This window comes from Ambystoma mexicanum, chromosome 2p (genome assembly GCF_040938575.1).
Source record: "Ambystoma mexicanum isolate Mex_15411 chromosome 2p, UKY_AmexF1_1, whole genome shotgun sequence".
In the NCBI taxonomy this organism is placed as follows: Eukaryota; Metazoa; Chordata; class Amphibia; order Caudata; family Ambystomatidae; genus Ambystoma; species Ambystoma mexicanum.
In genome coordinates this window covers 922,915,887-922,935,728 of record NC_090923.1, presented here as the reverse complement: position 1 = coordinate 922,935,728, position 19,842 = coordinate 922,915,887, and positions in this window count along the sequence as shown.

Here is a 19,842-nt window from a genome sequence, read left to right as displayed (position 1 = left end):
TTCTTTAAAAAGGGTTCAGAAATCTTAGAGGAGATATGTGATAAATACACCCCCTTAAAACTAAAGACCACCAAAAAATCCAAATCTTGGTTTGGACCGGTGCTGTCCCTGATGCATAAACAGGTGCGACAGGCAAGTAAATTGTAGAGGTCCTCCAAATTGGATAGTGACGTAGCAAAGGCAAAAGAAGTACTCAAATTGTACAGAACAGCTTTATTCGAGGTAAAAAAAGTTCCTTCTTAAGGCAATCGTACAGGTAGGGAACCAAGCAAGCACTGTCTGATGTAGTGTCCAGATTTAGGAACCCAGCATGTATGGCAGTGTCTATTGTTCCTACGCAGGCACAAGTCAATAAGTTTAACAACTTTTTTGAAGGAAGGATTGTGGACATCCCAGAAAATATTGTTAAAGTGAGGGCCCTTGAAAAATGGGAGAAGCCCATAGAAGTGAAGAACATATAAGAAACTGAGGAAGAGAAAGAGGGCTCTCACTTCCAATTTGTGAATGAGGAATTTGTCCACTCTCTGATACTCCAACTAATGATTGAGCATTCCCGATGCCGGCAAGTATGGCTAAACGCTTGGCGGCTGATATTACCCCCTTCATAAAAGCCTTTGTAAATAAATCCCTACTGGAGGGCCAGGTTCCCGGGGCTCTAAAGCGGGAAACCTTTATTAAAAAAACCTAACCTTGACCCTACAGTCTTAAAATATTATTGCCCTGTGGCTAATATGTGCTGGCCCAACAACATTTTGGAAAAAGTGGTATGTGGTCAATTCCAGGCTTGCATACAGCAAGGGATTACTGAATGAACTCCAGTCTGGTTTTCGACCCAAACATGGGATGAAGACCGCACTGCTGGCTGTCTATGATGATATGCTGGAGGCTGCGGATAGACGGAAATCCACTGTATTGTTGATGTTGGAGCTATCCGCAGTCTTCGATACGGTGTACCATCAGATCATGCTCCAACGCATAAGAAAAGTTGGGAAAGCATTGAAATTAATGGTGGAATGGTTCAGAAGGATAGGACCCAACAGGTCACCTTGGTGGGTTTTCCCTCCGAGTTTCTGAGGTTAAGCTGTGGAGTCCCACAGGGCTCATCACTTTCTCCATTGATTTTTAACTTATATATTCGCCCGGTACTCAACATACTGAGGAGGCATGGACTGAGGTTTCATTCCTATGCCGACGATACCCAAATCTATATTGAGACAGAGAATATTGAAGATGCATTTGAGAAGATTAATCAATGTATGGGAGAGATCAAGAGATAGATGGCAGATAACCAGTTGTAGTTGAATGCAACGAAAACTGAGTTAATATTGTTTGGGCTAGAAGGAAAAATGACTGTGGAAAGACAAATGCCACCTCCCTTGATACTAGGTGAGGAACCTCAGTATTCGAAGAAAGTCAAAAACCGTGGGTGTCTTTGGCAGGAAAACCTGATCAGTGAAGCCCAGGTGGGTGCCAACGTGAAGGCAGTGCATCATTCACTGCGCATGCTGAGGAAAGTGCTTCCATTTGTTCCAAAGGAAGACCATGCAGTAGTGATAGGGGCAATGACCAACTCGTATCTTGACTACTGTAATAGTCTGATGGCGGGGATTGCAGCGAACCAGATCAGTAGATTACAGAATGTGGCGATTAGGCTGATTGGCCATCTAGGGAAGAGGGATCATGTCTCGGCCTTGCGCAGATCTCTATACTGGTTAATGGTGGAAGACCGCATTAAATTCAAAGTGGCCTGTCTGATGTACAGATGCATCCATGGACTTGCACCGGAGCACCTTTCTGCCAGGTTGTGCCGCTATCACCCAACAAGAAATCTACGCTCAGGAGATACATTGTTGATGTGCAAACCTCGGGCTGAACAGGTATTCAGGTGGGACAGGAGATTTGCTGTATTTGGCCCCAAACTGTGGAATCAGTTACCACTTGAAATTCGAGCATGCCAGACTATGGAAGTGTTCAGAAGGAGGCTAAAAACCTTTATATTTAAATAAACTATTCCGATTTTCGGTGATTACCGAATTTTACCGGTTTCTAGCCGCCGTTGTTGTTTTTAAAAAATCTCGAGGGACTCCGATAAACCCGGTATTTTAATTAATTTAATAATTAATTTAATCCCTGCGCAATACCGTGCTACTCTGCATTGGTTTGCTTGAAAGACCAATGCATTGCAGGTGAGCTGTCCTCCAAGCCCTTGTTAATGGGCTCTGTTGCTGACTATGTGAATTCAGGACCCAGTGATATTTTTTATCAGCCACTAGATGACAATATTTAGCTTTCTTTGCTGGCAGGTTAAAAGAAAGCTAAATATATATAAACATGCGTGATGTCCAGAATATACCGTGCTGAGCAGTTTAAAATACGCTGGGAGTCGACAATGTCGGAATCCCTAAATATACATCACCTCCAAGAAAGGCAATACGTTTAATTGACCTCATTAAGCAGCAACCTGTCCCTCTGTGTAATTGTATAACATGTCTCATTTCCAAAGATATAATGTACATTGCATGTTGTCTTTTGTAGTGTCTCTTTACCACTGTTTTCATGTAACAATGAAAACAATTGCTATTTTACATTGTGTGATTATTATTTTCCAGAATCATCAGAAGCATTTGAGCTAAATCCCTAAAGTGTAACAGTTGTAAATTATTGGAACATGTTAACTTGCTTCCTAGAAAATCGCTGTGGAAAATATTGTCTTTTTCCCCGGAATCAGGCGGATAGTAAGCTTGTCTTAATAAAGAAAATCACAGCATTTTTACATGAAGCAGATGCTACTGGCAGTAGTAAAATATACTCCTCCTTGTTTTATTGCTTTGCAAATAAAGCTGTCTACGCGGGAATGCGGCAGAAACTAATTACTTCAAGGTTTCAGCTAGTCCAGTTCGTGGGCGCATATCATATAAAAACGGGGTTTCCAGATTGTTAGTGCCGAGGAGGAATAGTGGGGACGGTCGGTCCGTATCACTAACACCTCACTCAAATCATTGAGAAGACTATGGTGCTGGGACCCTTCCATTCAGAGAGTGATGCAATGCGTGCTTTTCATGGATGAGACAAGGGTCCTCCAGTGCACAGTGGAAAGGAAGCACACAGTGGAAAATATAACCTCGCTGACATGCGAACACCAAACACTGTGATCAATACATTACCTTCATAGCTCGCTCTGATATACTGTAACAAAAGAAAGATCAATTGAACCGTGGGAGGAGACTCAGCTGCTTTACTATGCACAGTAATACTTGCCATGGACCAAAAAACTTACTAGACACATTTTAAATGGGGAAGCTCTTTGTTGTACACCTATATGAGGTTTTAATGCAGGCATACAACACATGGCTTCCCATGGAACCCACCTCGGTTTTGCAGCTGGTCAAAACCAGGTGCCTGCCATAGTAATACATTAGCAAATGACCCCTGCACAGGATATTTGTAGCCGCAGCATTTACTTTTTCCCGAGACAGCCTGGGAAAATGAAAGAGCAAAAGTGAGATTCCCTCATTTTTATCTTTCCTTCGCCACTCCAGCTTGTGAATGTGTAAAATTGCATGCAGGGTATCGCAGAGCAGACAAATCGTAACGCTGTTGGTCCTTTGCATTCAATTTGCATTTCATGCAGAAAGCTGGTTTATGCGTTTTAGCCAAGATTGACATTTTGAGTGAACAGCTGTGAGTGGCAATTACACATTCAACACCTTCTTTGGTGAGGTCAGCCCTGAAGCACATAGTCAGGGCCATCTTTGTCGATCATGATAGTCATCAAATAATGTTATTCAACATATTTGTCATTAGGTACACAGCATAAAACAGTAATGAATCTCAATAGTATTGTCATTCAGGAAGGTACTTGCCATGAGAAGCGGATGCATCCTGGTTCAGACTGTTGTCTCTGGCAACTGGCAGTGTGCAGTGACTGGTTCAGCTTCTGAATTTGGTACAGCACCAGTTAATTAAATGAATTAATCTTTTAAAATGCAATTAATACCGGAGACCAGTCTCTAAGCACGGGACTGGGATTTGAACCTGTGTTGCTCTGAGTTGTCTTGCTTCCAAAAAGAAAATGTTTACCCTGAGCTACCCTACCCGAGCCATTGATGATCTCCTTCCCAGTGGTGTATTGCACGCCAATTCTCGGTGGTAGAGCTGATGGTAGGTGTCTCTATGGACCTCATCTATTGCAGTATCCAAATCCCTCTAGCCCAGACAGAAGTGCATAATCCTGAACTGTCCAAATCACACTGGGATGGGTGGCAACCCTAGTGGCAAGGTGTTATCTTCCTGGCAGTTTACACTTGGATCTAACCATTATGCACACAATGAAAGAATATTTGTGTGTTTACACAGAAAAAAACTTATCTGCGATTTTTCGAAGTGGGCACGTGAGAAAACACTGAAAAACACAGATTCTGAATTTTTTTGAAAACACTGGAAAAACACTCCATTTGGATAGTTATCATCTGCGCCCGAATGCAGTTAAGTCTGCGTGGTGCGCCCAAGAATCTTTCAAAATTCATACACAAGGGCAATTTCAATGGGAAGAAGTTGACCAAACGCATGGGGGTGTTTCAGGTATGGTGCACGTTCCAGAGGGGAGAGGGAGAAGCGGCGAGGCGTATGTGGATGCTAAACCAGCATGAGGTGAAGGAAGAGGTTCTCATTCTTCCACACCACCCCCTTCCCCTCCCAGTGTAGTATCCAATGACACAGATGATGACCAGGGGATATATCCAGTAAGAGAACTAAGGGCAGTGGAGGGGTACACACACCCAACATATAAACCACCAGCATATACTAAAGAAGAGAAACTGAAAGGTGCAGGACAACCAGCTAGCGGTACATGGGCGAGCGGGGAGGGGCTCCAGGGCGCGAAGGCGGAGTTTGAGGGCAGAGGTACGGAAGTATGGATAACAGCACAGATACTCTTGAATCTTAAAGGGAAGACAACAGGGGAGGCAGAAGGAGCGACAAGGGCAATAGAGGGCTTGGAAAGACTTGATTGGGCAACACAAATGGAGGAGCAGGAGCAAAGGGAGAAGGACAGGGAAATAAGGTTGGAACGCGAGGACAGGGAGAGAAGGAGAGAAGAGAAACTAGAATGGGAAGAAAGGGAACAGAGAAGGGAGGAGGAGAGGGAACTCATGGAAAGGCAGCGAGAAGAAAGGATAGATCGGGATCTCAAGGAGAAGAAGAGGGCATAGAAAGAGAGATGAGGGAGAAAAAGGAGAGGGACGTAGAGAAGGCAGAGAGGAGGAGGGTGATGGCGGGCACAAAAAACGAAAGTTAGCAGAAAGGGTGCAGAGCAGAGAAGTTGCAGTTGGATAGACTTGCGAGGGAACGAGCACGAAAAGAGGAAGAGGAGCGAGCAATCAGGCGGTTAGCAAACAGTTTGCCCGGGAATGGGAGAGAAATAGACAGAAGGAGGAGAGGCGGATAGAACCAGACAGTACGAATATGCAAAGGAGAAGCACAGGAGGAAGCGGTGCCGCACGCCTAGGGGTATGGGCAGGAGGCAGAAAATATAACCTGGTGGATATTGATCTTAGGTCAGAAACCAATATTGATTTAACAATGCAGAGATTGAATTTTTCCAATGACGTTTGCAGCAACATAAACTTAGGGTCCGACAATGACGACAGAGACAGCAGTGACGAGAGGGGGGAACAGGGCAGGCCCCACTCCACGGGGACCTAAGCGGGAACATCATGGGAGTGTAGGCAGCATGGACAGAGAGAGCGAGGGGCTGATATCGAAGAACGAGAACAGCAAGCAACCGACAGGTGCACTACATATAATTTAGGGATCTCCCGGGACGGAGAAGAGAGGAGACAGCAGTGGCACATTCCAGAGGACGGTTGTCTAAGGCTCATGATGAAAGCAAGCGAGTACCCACACTCGAGCCGGTGGACATATGCAAAGACGTTAAGGACAAAAGGGAGCCAATAAAACGTAGGCTGTATCAGAGTACCCTGGAAGAAGGAGCAACATATTCACAGATGCCACTACTAGAAAGGGGTGGGACGAGGCCTCAGTATGTGCCCTAGAAACACACAGATAAGGAGACTGTCAAATGCAGGTCACCATCACTGAGCGTGGGAACTAGGAAGTGCATCAATGAGATGGAAAAACTGACAGCGGGTCACAGACTGGCAGTAGGTGACGTAAAGGGATTGTTATTTTCAATTCTAGGTTACGCAGCTGATGACATATGGAAGAGGGCGGGGTTCCCAGAGATGATGATACAGAATACAGCGCATGATGGGTCACCATTTGCAAACTGAAGAGCTGCAGTTTGGCAAGCACTACAAACACAATCCCCAGACACGTCAGACATCGGGGCGATTACGTCACACAAAATGTGTGAAGATGAAGACCATGTTCAATATATTAAGGAGACTCAAGAGCTTTGACACCTTGAAACTCAAGAGCTGTGGGACAAAACAATAGCTATCTTTTATCACATCTTAGTGCAGTGGCTACCTGAACTGGTGCAGAAGAGTGTGAAGAAACCAGTGGGGATGGAAGTGAAGGGATGGCCCGAAATCCAGCTCACAATAGTACACGATTGCAGACTATGGCACGAGAAGGTTAAGCAAAAAGCGGAGGAGAGAAAGGCAGACAAAGCTAAACTAGTGCAAAAGAAATTATCAAAGTACGCAATGGAAGGGGCAGTGATAACCAGCCCCACCCCGCCAGCACCAGCACCACAGCAGCAGTACCAACAACCACAACAATACGCACTGCCCATGGGTGGAGGGTACATGGGGCGGGCGGGTTCCAACCAGGGTTCCGATGGAGGGGAGGATTCCAAAGGGGCCGTGGCTTTGGATCACAGACGCACCACAATCAAGGGGTGTTTCGGGGATATGGCCAACAGATGCAGCAGGGACCAGGAGACTTCCAAGGGGGCTTCCCAGGGCAAGGGAGGGAACCACCACAGTGCTGGACCTGCAGGCAGCTAGGACGCATTTCAAGAGCCTCCAGATTTAGAGGAGTGCAGCAGAATTGGGGAGATCAGGGACAGCAGAATTATCAAGGGAGTCAGGACGATTATTACGTTCCGGACCAACAGCAACAGGGACAAATACAGGGCACCTACCAACAAATGCCACAAGCACAGATGGCGGCACTAGCACCACCACAGGTACAGACACAAGCACTGCAAATGGCAGCACCCCTACCACAGTATTTGCAGACACCACAGATTAGGGGAAATACACAACAGCTAGCACAGCTGCAAGACACCAACACAGCTGAACCCATGGACACAATGGCGACTGTGCCCGTTAGAAGAGTGGGAGGGGTTACCATGGTGGGGAACAACCCCTTTACAGGAAACGGGTTATCATTATACCCCCAATAGGACAGCCCATAGATGAACTTGATGTGTCCCATCCTGTCGGTCACACCCAATCCTGCGGAGGAACCTCTCATAGGGGTGGCAATAGGTGACAGAACCTTTTCCTTTCTTGTTGACAGTGGGGCATTAGGTCATGCATCAGAGAAGGGATATTTGCGTTGTCAGGCGATGCCATGAACACTCAAGGATTCAATGGGGCTCGAAAAGTGGTTCCTTTTACTGATAACATCTCACTATCTATAGGAGATCATGACTTATCATTACCTTTGCTTTACTCTCGACAGGCACCTGTAAACATATTGGGACACAACATCATGAGCAGACTAAACATGACCATTTCATTCACAGACAAATGCATAGTGTGCTATAACCAGGCATACACATGTTGAATGTAAGACAGATTGTCCAAGCATATTGTGGGAGCAAGGTATAGACAAGGATGCCAGTGGACCCGTAGATGTTCCAGTATGGGACAGATATCGCCATTGCATAGATGCCAGGCATCGCAGGGAAGGTATGGAGAGCACCAGGCGAGTACCTATTCAGACCAGAGACCCCACTAGATGAGCCAGAACGAAAAGTAGTATCCATAGAAATTGAAGCTGTATTGGCAAGTGGGGATTGGATGCAGTGCATGCCACAGATGACATAGGGAAGGCATGGAGAGCAATAATTGCAGTGGCAGAAGGGTGCCAACTAACAACAGTGACAGATGAGGCGCTTTTTGGGGAAGAGAGATTGGAGATAGAGATTGGGTTTGAAATGAATGTAACGTTCTGGTTACAGATTCATTACAGAGAGGACCTGCAAAGAATGGGGATGGCACTGGAGGCGCCGGCCACATTCTGGGAGGAAGACCTGGCCAAGGTACCATACAGCTTATGGACCACAAGCCCTTATGACGTGGGTGCATAAAGAGCATAAGTGGAGTGAATATCAAGCTTAAACCAGGAGCACATTTTACCAAGAATAAATCCGTACTCCCTAACCATAGAAGCGGATGAGGGCATTTTTGAAACCATCAACGCCCTCATTGAAAGAGGCATTTTGGTATCATCAGAATCTCCATGCAAGCATGTACCCCTTGCTCGAGACTAACGGGGGTCTTGGCATTTCATTCAGGATTTAAAACCCCTTAACCATATTGTAGAAGCAGAATATCCAGTAGCAGCCAATCCAGTGACAATCTTGTGTGGCATTCCAGTGGAAGCCACCTGCTTCAGTTATTGATCTCAAGAACGCATTTTCAGTGCCACTACACCCAGAATCACAAGACCTCACCAGCTTTATTTACTGTAACCAGAAGTAGAAACACACCCGTTTGCCACTAGGGTACTACGAGTCCCCATCCATCTTCAACAGAGTGATTCAGATGGATCTAGGCAACAAAGAGATGGAGGGCACAGTCCCACAATATGTTGACAGCATTTTGATTTGCAATGAGACAGTAGACGAATGCAGGAGAGACTCAGTGCACATGCTGACAGTGTTAGCTCACAAGGGGTACAAGATGGACAAGGCCAAATTACAATATTGGCAGAAGGACGTGTTATACATTGGACAAATGATATCCAAAGACGGCAGGCACATTGCCCCAAAGAGAGCAGGAACCATACTTGCCACACCACAGCCCAAAACAGTGAGAGAAATGCAACAATTCTTGGGGTTGTGCAATTACAGCAGAGCATGGGTGTTTGATTACGGCACCTTACACAAGGCCACTCCTGACAGCACTGAAAAAGGCCCAGAGGGGAACAAAGACACTACAATGGACCTTAGAGATGCCTGACGCTTTTGAGTAGCTGAAACTGGCTATATGCACCGTCCCAGTGTTACGGACCCCTGACTACAAAAGGGAATTCTTCCTGTTTGCCCAAACTGACGGTGTAGTGATAAAGGCAGTACTGACACAGAAAACAAGCATGGGCCATAAGCCAATTGCTTACTAAAGTGGACAACTTGACTCAGTGATGAGAGGACACTACCCCTATGAACAATCTTTGGCAGCTGCAGCCTTCGCAGTGGAAAGAGCATCAGCAGTGACAATGGAATACACCACCACTCTTTACAACAACATACCAGAAAGACAAATTATGGAATTGCAGGGAGCTGCACCACAGGAGGAGAGGGGGTACTATGGGTGAAGAGAGGATGTTCTATGTCCTCTTCAGACGCACTATGGTGACAGAACAACACAGGAAAGGAGGTCAGGTCACTTGCACTATTGAAAACAGCACTAGTACAACTGTATTACCCAACACACACAGGAAAAGAGGTCATTGCTTCACGAATTGGAGAAACATGGTTTTGCCCAAATTTGAATGAACATGTACCTGATTTCATTAGTAATTTATTTATTTTTTATTTATTTATTTATATAGCACCAGTCGCTCGCAAGTATCAGGGGGCTAACATATAGACAGTTGCTACAAAACACGTAATCACAGGACAATTTGCTCAAGTATGTGGTTGGTTTTTTTGTCTGACTTGCCAGCAGTGTACAGCTGGACACACTGTGAGATTTGTGAGAGGAGCCATACTGAGAAGGGATGGGAGAGGGATGTGAGCTGTGAACGACAGTTTCTTTGGGTCAATTCAGTGTCACAAGCAAATTGGGAAGAGGTGGATTTTGCAGTGCAGGGCCAGATGCATCAGGATGGAAGGAGCAGAAGTGGGCGTCTGATAAGGGGAAAGGAGTAAAGCGTTTCCTGAAGAGGAGTCGGATTGATCAACTCATGGGGTTCTGAGAGGTGGAGAATTTAGTGGCAGTGGTGGGTGGCGTGCCGGCAAGAGCTGATCTTCCCACTTAGCTTGGGACACTGAATTGACCCTAAGAAACTGTTGTTGTTCACAGCCCACAGCCCTCTCCCATCCGTGGGAGCAGGTTTAGAGGAACTAATTCAAGGGAGACCTTGCGGTGGCCCTAGAAGAAGGCTACTACATCGACAAGCCGAAACGTCATTGGACACTGCACTTCATGTGCACTCACAGTCCTCACCAAGAACATAAGCCTTGGATTTACATCCTGATGTAGACCTACCAATAGGTAACCCTTCTGCCTGATGTTGTAAGACCGCAGAGAGGTCTCTACAAAGGAATGTGACACCCCACACAACCCTTGGGACTACAGATACGTAGCAACCTAGTTGCACTACTATAGCTCTGACTTGTCTTCAAGCTCAGCTAACCCCCACTTTTATGACTGAGTTTGCACTGTATAATTATTGTATGTTTAACAATTGAGTAGTTTCCTACATGCGCAATCAATACATGTACAATGTCAAGCTATCGAGGACTCTTTGTTGAACACAAAATCTATTGCACTTTTTTGCTGTTGCAGTTATGTTTGGAAATTGTATTAAGTTGAACGATCCACATAATGTCATTTTGGAACCAAAAAAAGTTCTTGACAGTAGAGTATTTATAATAAAAGTAAAAAAGTACCAGCAGCAAAATAATAAAAGTTGTTTAGACACTGATTAGTTTAAATGTGTTTTTCTATGTTACACCTATGTTATTAGTGAGACAAAGATGCTTTTGTCTTTGTGATACATGATAAAGGTGATTATGTTTGCATAAAGTATATGTAAATATCTAAATATTGATGGTAGGACGCCCCCCTTGTTTCAATTTGTTTCCAGCCCATAGTCCTGCCAGCTTCAGGGCTGTCCCTTCAGTTACCACAGCACGAGTAACCAACAACATGCTGTATAAACACGTGTCCAAAGTTGGTAGAGACACCACTGGGGACAGCTGTTATGTCTGCTCCTTAATCCCCTAAGCTATGAGTGCTTTGAGAACATTCATTGCAACTGAAATACAGGCAGACAAGGTGCACTGCTTGATGTACCTCGCAATGGTCCAGACGCGAGGCTGGTTCCACGGGAAGACAGCAACTGTAAGATGAATGTCAAAGGGAACGTTCCCATATGAAGACAGTTATATCAAGACTTTAGACATGATAAACAAGTACTGGCAGCTCGATGAAGGGTTGCAGTACATAACTGATGGGCCAGAGAAGGGAGAGACAAAGACTGTTACACTGAAGGAGTTAACTCTAAGTATTTAGTAAAGGTAGATAGATTTTGAAAGCAACAGTTCAAAGAATCTAATGACTCTAAACTAAGTATTTCAAAGATGTATTAAAAATGTTTATAATAGATGAATCATCTGTGAAATGTTAATACATTAATACAGGTAAGAAAACATTATTAAAAATAGTCGATGACTGTTTCCTTCTAATTGTACTCTTATAATGGAGAGTAAACAAATCAGCAAAGAAAGAAAAGAAGGGGAAACCTCTTGATTTTCAATCACGTTGTAGATAGTTTTAAATCTAATTTGAATATAGACCCTATTATCAAAAAAGTATACAGGGTATGACTCTCAATATGTTTCTGTTCACTTTTTAATCTGGAACATTCATCAGGAGGAATACCAGGAGTACCATTAGAAGGAAACAAACAGTCACCAACTATTTTTAATACTATTTGTTACCTGTTTTAATGTATTAACATTTCACAGATGATTCATCTATTATAAACATTTTTAATAATAATTGTTTAATACATTTTTTAAATACTTGCTTAACGACATTAGATTATTTGAACTGTTGCTTTCAAAATCTATTTACCTTCACTAAATACTTAAACACTAAAGGAATTGCCATGCCCCTGGACAAGAGCAAAGGAAGAAGGAGGAGAGCCCGGCTGCTGGGAGAGACACTAATGACGGCTGGGAACATGGGGTGGTGAGAAGCAAGGCACTGACTTTAGTCAATTCATCAGTGAACAAAGTGCAAGAAGAAAATGACAAGTGACTGAAGGAATGGGACAGGAGTGCAAAGTTGGTAACATGGGTAGAGAATGAAGCTGGACCAATGCCGATAATACCCCTGAAGACACCAGCCTTGTGTTACCAGCACAATGGCGATGTGGACGTTGGCGGGAATGTGTCTATCTATCTATCTATTATGGATTTTATATAGGGCAATATCACCCATAAACCTCAGAGCGCTCACAGAGAAGAAAACTTCAGAAAACATATAGATTGGTACTACAGCAGGAATGTAGAGCACCAAAGAGGTTCACAAGGTTTTAGTTTTCTCCCTCGTCAAACAGGTGTGTCTTGAGTTGTTTCTTAAGGATAGTGAGGGACACACTGTTTTTAATCGGAGGGGTTGTGGAGTTCCAAATCATTGGTGCCCAAAAGGCAAAGTTTGTACCACCTACTCTTTTCAGATTTTTTCGTGGTTGATATAAATCGTGCTTATCATTGGAACGAAGGTCTCTGCGGAACGGTGCCTTTGTTAATTGTTTGACAAGATAGTTGGGCACAGTACCGGCTAGGCATTTCAAGACTAGGACGGTGCACTTAAAAGTAATCCTTTTTTGGACTGGTAGCCAATTAAGTTTTCTCCTGGCTGCTGAGATTTTGTCCTGTCGACTGAGTCCAAAAACTGCCCTTGCCGCTCCATTTTGTATAGTTTGCATTTTTGTGAGGTTGCTCTTAGACGTGCCCATCAGGAGACTATTACAATAGTCTAGTTTTGAGTTAATTATGGCTCCCGCAATCAGAGCTAGGTTTTGCTCAGTTGGGTATGGTCGGATTTGCCATATAAGATTTGAGTGAAATGCACATGTTGATTTTAAATAAGACACATGTCTCTTGAAAGAGAGGTGCAAATCCATAATAATTCTCAGAGTTTTAACATGATCCGAGACTTCAATGTAGCTATTATTGATTTTAAATGTTTTGTATTGTTTGTTTAGTTTTTCTATTTTCTGTGGAGTGCCAAGTATCAGGAGTTCAGTCATTTTTGGATGGCACTAAACACTTCTTTGACTCTTTGCATATCCTTTTCATAAATACCTGACAGTTCAAATACCAGTTGGGTGTCGTCTGCGTAGTTTGTAAACCGGAAACCCAGTTTTTGAAGCATGTCACACAGCAGTTTTGAGAAAATATTAAAAAGCAACAGGGACAAACATAATCCCTGCGGGACGCCACAAGTCAGCAACATTTTAAGGGAGCAGAAGTTTACCTTTGCCACTGTGGCCATCCTTGGACCCAGGAAGGATTTAAACCACTTTGTTGCGAGTGGGGAACATCTTCCAGTTGTTCTCAGCCTCTCGGCCAGAAGATCATGATCTATGAGATCAAACGCTGAGGAGAGATCAAGCAACAGAAGTAAAGCAGCGTTTCCTTGTTCAATAGCACCAGCGATGTTAGCCTGGAGATCTAAGATAAGCATGCGGAATGCAAGACGACTGAGACTATCCCAGCAATGGGAGCAGGGATGGCAGTGCTATGTATCACTATTGGGCATGCAAGTCTAAAGCATATGAAAAATTGACACCCAACTGGGGAGGGGTATACTCCCTAGTACACATCAACATGCCCTTGCTGGTGGTACCCAGGAAAGATGTGAAGCTTGATGACTTCCCAAAGATGGAAAACAATAAAAGGAAGAAAAGATCTCTAGAGGTAGCACCACTTGTCCAGATCAAAAAGGACTGAGCAGAGTGAAGAGAGGGGGAAATGACTTCTCAGGCAAATCAGAAACAGCCTTGGACGAAGTACCGGCACAGCACAGACTGTTGAGCAGAACACAAATGTTCTTTACATCGCTGTTATCCGCAGTACAGACATACACAAACGCCAAATGGTTACAAATAACTTGCTGGGAGTTGATGGTAACAATACATTCTACAGTGAATGGGTTCAATGCTATAAAAGAAGAGCTCAGAGCAATAAGATTGGTGGCGCCATTCTGGATCTCCTCATCGCGATGGAAGGAGGAGTTGGTGCAAAAATTCAGGAGTTTCTGTTGCACATTCATACCCGCCAACAATGAAGATAATGGAACTCTTTCAGACGCAGTTGCACAATTGGCACAGATGCATGCGAAGATGGAGGACGAAGCACGTGGGACGGGGACGGACAAGAGCTGGCTCGCATGCCTATGGTCATGGATGCCATCATGGCTGGCAGACGGACTGAAGGTGATAGTTGGAGCACTAGCACCAGGGGCAGCATCCCTGTGTGGAATAAAGATCTGCATTGGAAGATGCAGGAAAACGGCAGAAGAAGGAATAGGAATGCAGATACTGAAGGATGTGAACATAGGAGGAGTGATGGATGACATTGTAAGAGAAAGGGAGCGACTGAGGCAGAGGATAACAATGTGTGACCTATTTTCGGTGGATAATCCCAGTGCCCCAAGAAAGTATAAAGGGAAGTGGGTTTGGTGCAGCCCGAAGGAGCATGCGTTTACATGTACTGGTCCTTGGATGATCATGTAAACTATTATGCACACCTTGGAGGAGTGACAAAGATATGGCAACTTAAAGAAGATGAGTGGTTCTTTCGTGATGTGGTCGACATGTTGACCACAGGGGGGACTGAAGAGGGAAGGTAGAAATGCAACCCTGCCTCTCATCCCACCAGACACACAAACCGGAAGAAGAGCCAAAGGAATTATGACCGTTCGTACCATCCAGGAAGGACCAACCCTACCTCTCCCCTGATTGACAAATACGTTGAAAGGTACCCACTCTGCCAACCCTACAGCCCAGGGCCAGCCCAGACACTGCCCAGAGTGGATGAGGAGCCTCTGGATGCCGTTAAAGACACTCCAATTGACAGGCTCAACTAAAGCTCCAAGAAAACATACTCAAGGTTGTTAGAGACACCACGACGTAGCAGTGTTAGACATGAAGCACACTTGCCATCTGCACATCGGGACATAATCACGCACCCGAATACATGAAGAACACATGCGTACCGTTCTGTAAGCTAGAGGACGATCACATATACATATTGTCTTGACCTTTATTATTTTGTCATTAGCTTGACCGCAGCAACGTGGAAACCGCAAGAAGCAAGAGATCCTGTGTAAACGCTTGCAGATGCTTATGTGCAATTAACTCTATGGATCTGCAGGAGCGCCTAAGGGACCTGACAGTGCCATATACAACTAGCCTATGGATACTAAAGAACAGCACAAAAAGGCTAGAAGCCCTGCCATGGCTTAAGAAATTACAGTAGGCCACAACTGTCTCAGTAAAAGCTAAGCTGAGCTGAATTCAGTGCAAACAGAAGAACAAACTGTGTGGGACAGGGCCTGCTCCCAATGCCACCACGATACGAGTGACATCCCATTCTCTGAACTGCAGTTACACCAGCGCAGTAGGACCAAATCAATCCTCATAATTCAGACTAATTCAGAGCCGGAGACCCCAATCACTGTCTCTAGACACGTGACCGGCTAAGCCGATGATGCAGCCAGACAATGGCTTGCAACAAAGTTGTTACAGAAGAGTCCATGTGTTGCATGATGAGAACAAGCACTCTCATAGTCTTGGTGGTGAACATACGTTACAATGCAGACACATAGTTGTTCTTATTACCTTGAAAAGGTACACTCCGAGCTGAGGCCCAGGCGACAGCTCTAGCCAATCACAGTTCAGGACCCTAGAGGTGGGTAGCAATGGGCACAAACCAATGATCAGACCCCACACTGCAACATTGTAGAAGTACCATTTTTCGGGGATGGTCCAGGCCTAACACCTGACATGGGAGTGTCAGTGAACTAACACAAGTAGGGACTGCTATAGGGGAACTACCACTCGATGTCCAATCCACTTGCTCGATAGGTTTTCAGGAGAAGGGCTAGATTGTGATGTCATGCTGACGACACAGTGTTACAAAACTGGCCTGCGAGCCAGAGATGTTTGAAACGTCCAGGAGCTTGTTACTTGTACCAATCCCTGTTGGTTTTGGCTATAATAAACCGCAGTTGAACTTGCTTTCTGTCTGGGCCTGCGTTCCTTTTGTGAAGGGAAGGATTTAAGCCTTCCATGAGTTCTGAGTTTGCAGACTCCTAGCACCCCTCGACCTGCCTGGGAGTTTTATCCTAAGACTATTCCTCAAGCTGCCCCCTTCCCACAAGGCTTCTACTTGGGGGTACCCTCCGCCGCCTCTTAACCCCTTCCTTCTTCACCCTGTTCCTCATCAAACATGCCATTGTCGTCCTCCCTCTCATCGTTTCCCAACACTGTATTCTCCTGTCCCAAGAACATCCACTCACCCTTTCTTCCCTCCTTCTCAACACATACACTTCTTATTCCTTCATTATCCATCCTGAGCAAAAAGTCCCCTGATTTCCATTCTTCTGATCCTTTTTCTGATGCCCTTACACCCTTCCCCACTTCTCTTGATGGTGCCTGCATCTTGTTCAGCACTGCTAGAAACTCTGCCAACCTTTCTTCAAACTCTCTTGACTGGACACCAGCGGGTGCTGATACTTTAGGCAGATGTGCATATGGTGGTGGGGGAGCGGTAGTCTGTGGTGTTACTGAAGCTGAAGGGGTACCTATCACGGTGGGTGCATACGTTGGATTTGTGTACCCATCTATGGGACACGCTGTCAAGAGATATAATCCCTGTGCTCCTCTGGCACCCCACCCTCTCCTTCTACCCTCCTGCATTTTCCATCTTTATGGATCTGTGCCCCCACTCCATCCCCTTGGTCCTCTGTTTCCTCAAACATTCGCCAGAGGTCTGAAATGTATTTTCTCTTCTGTAGCTGTTTCCCCTTATAGTTAGCTATTACAAACGTGTACATATGTTCCATGACGCTCTTATTGTGAGAGGCCTGTTCTAGCCATGGGCAGAGCATCCCCCCTTCTCCCGTCTCTGCGATGCACTGCTTATGGTATTTCTCCACCCCAGTGCCAGGGCCTTGGACATATACTATATTGGTCTTTCTCCCGCTATGCTGGTACTGTCTATGTTTTACTGACCCTGCAAAGCCCTTCTAATGCGCCACGCAGGCTGATGCTGCTTGTAACAAACAATGGAAAATCAACCCATCCTATTTTGTCCCCCTCCCCCACACACTACTTCACACAACCATCCGATGGCACACCACGCTGCGACACACACTATTAATGCTTCTCCTAGGGCCTGTTCTTCATCTAAAAAACACAAATACAATAAACTAAAATAACAAGCTAAAATAACAACCACTGCTTGTTCCAGGCCTACTACTTATACGAGACCACTACTTTTATTTCTGTATTCCTCCTTTAAGTAATATATTTTATTGTGGTACCACCTTCCCTCCCCTTCCGAGGCAGGGCTCCCTACCTTACTTTGCCTTACCTTATAATGACCTACTGAAATAATCTCTTTGCAATACAAACACCAATAAACAATAAGACAAACCACATCCACGTCACATCAACGATCTCGCTCTCCACGTGTTCACACCTTTCACACTTCCTCATGCATCTGTCCCCTACTTGTTATCGCTTACAAGAGTTTACTCACATGTGCGTGTTTACCAGAACTCCTGTGTCACGGGGTTGCAACACTGGCCTACACTCTCCTCTGAGATGCGCCCTGCCACAAAGAGCAGAGAGGACTTCTCTTAAAATGGCTCCTGCTAAACCATTCGGAACACGTGTTCTTTTGGGACCGGTCGCTGGAGGTGGTCGCGGCTCCTTCTGGAGAAGTGGCCTGGAAGCCTCCGCAAATACGGAGGGAACTGGGATCACGTTGGGGTCCCCAATTGAAGGCACGCCTCTGAACACTCACGCCAGAGAGAATAGAACCCGCTAGGGAAGAAAGGCCCAAGTCAATCTTGTAAGGATAACAAGTTTTAATCTTACACAAACATGAGAGCAACAGCAAAGAACTCTGCTTCCAAGAACGTTCTGCTGAAAAAGGGTACAAGCAGAGGCTCATGAGACACATTGTCATTGTGACACAATACCATGCAGTAAAAACCTGCGCAACTGGTGGTGTGTGCCTATAAAGGACCTGCCTGCTCCATAATAGATGCCAGGCCATTGGTTCCAGCCAGTCCATCCGTCTTCCATCACGTGGGTGCTGCAGAGATCGTCTTCTTCTCACTGACGAATGTCAAAGATCTAATTAACTACACCTCTAACACAATGCTACTTCATCATTATACTGTGCACCTGGCAGGCTTTAAGACTTACACAAAGGAGATTCTGGGGCACTCTAACATCCACACACACATTTCACTCACTCCCTTTCCACGCCATCCAGCTCCAAGGTCTCCACTCTCGTTTTGAACTATAATGTATCCCTCCCAGCACTCGCAATACAAATCATATGATTGTAGCTCAAAGACGTGCAATGTCCGTTCTCTTTGAACATTCAGCACTTGTTACTTTAGGGTTAGTGGTCGAAGGCCATCTGGTGTGTTGGAATTCAAAGATCTTGGGGCTTAGTCAGTTATATGGGCTATAACTCGTGGTGGCCTGGGGGTGGGCCGAGTCAGGCTTTGGCCAGTGTGAGATAACATGCACACCAGGTGCCGGTCTATGATCACGGCCTTGCAGGGCACATTCCTTTTGGGTAGAAAAACATCTTTGCAACAGTGGTAGAACAATGAATGAGCTTTATAGCGGTTGGGGGTGTGGGTTATCCTCATGGGAGCTTGGGCATGGCTGGAAGTTTCCCTCTTCTCGCCACTGGGGCCTAGTGCATGAAATGCTGCATTCGCCATGCAGGCCTGGTCTCCTAACTATGATTACTAACATCTGTGCAAAATGGCAGTCTTGCTCGCACCCTGCGCTACACTATGTGGGTTCCTTATATTGGGGTGAGGTCCTATCACGTCCACCCCACCCCCCGGTACATCGTTGTGCTTCGAATGCCGCTCGCCTTTCGTGAAAGCACTTTAGGGGGGTGGGACGGGGTCGCTCCCTTACCAACACTGACAATGTGAGGGAGGTTCAGACACCTGTAGCAGACCATGAAGAGGATGACAATGGTGAGGCAAATGAAAGCCTGACAGATCTGCACCTGACAGTAAAATGAATGACTGTACAGACTGTCTGTCGCTCAGATGGATGCACCCAGAAGAGTGGGAGCTGAAGCATCCGATACAACATCAGAAGAGAGCCAACCTAATACATCCAAAGATGCCAGGCATCCAAGAAAGACAGCAGGAAGTTTATCTAGATGGTACCATGACTTGTGATATATGAGCAAGAAATGCTCTCACAAGTTTGTTTCTCTGTTAGGTTCTAATTTGTAGCACTAATGTGCTATAATGAATGTATCATCACGCAAACATAATACATATCAGCTAAACCTGTACATGCGTAGAGTCAGCACCTGAGCTGGCAGTTATTTGCAAGTGCTTTCAACACAAAGCATCAGAGTTCCCCATACCCGCCCTGAACCCCTTTTATTTGTTGAGGGTCCCACTCTTCACCCCTCCAGATAAACGAATCGCAAAAATGAAGGTTAGGGTAGGTTGATCTCAATCTTTGTCATGTATGTCTTTCATAGTCTTAAAATATGGATGAGCTTTTCCTTTAACATGAATTAATGCATCAGCAGCATGTTTGCATCATTTAGCACTAGACCTTTTGTCCCTATATCTGTTCATAAACTTGATATTTTGGCCAGAAAGTATGAGATTCTATATC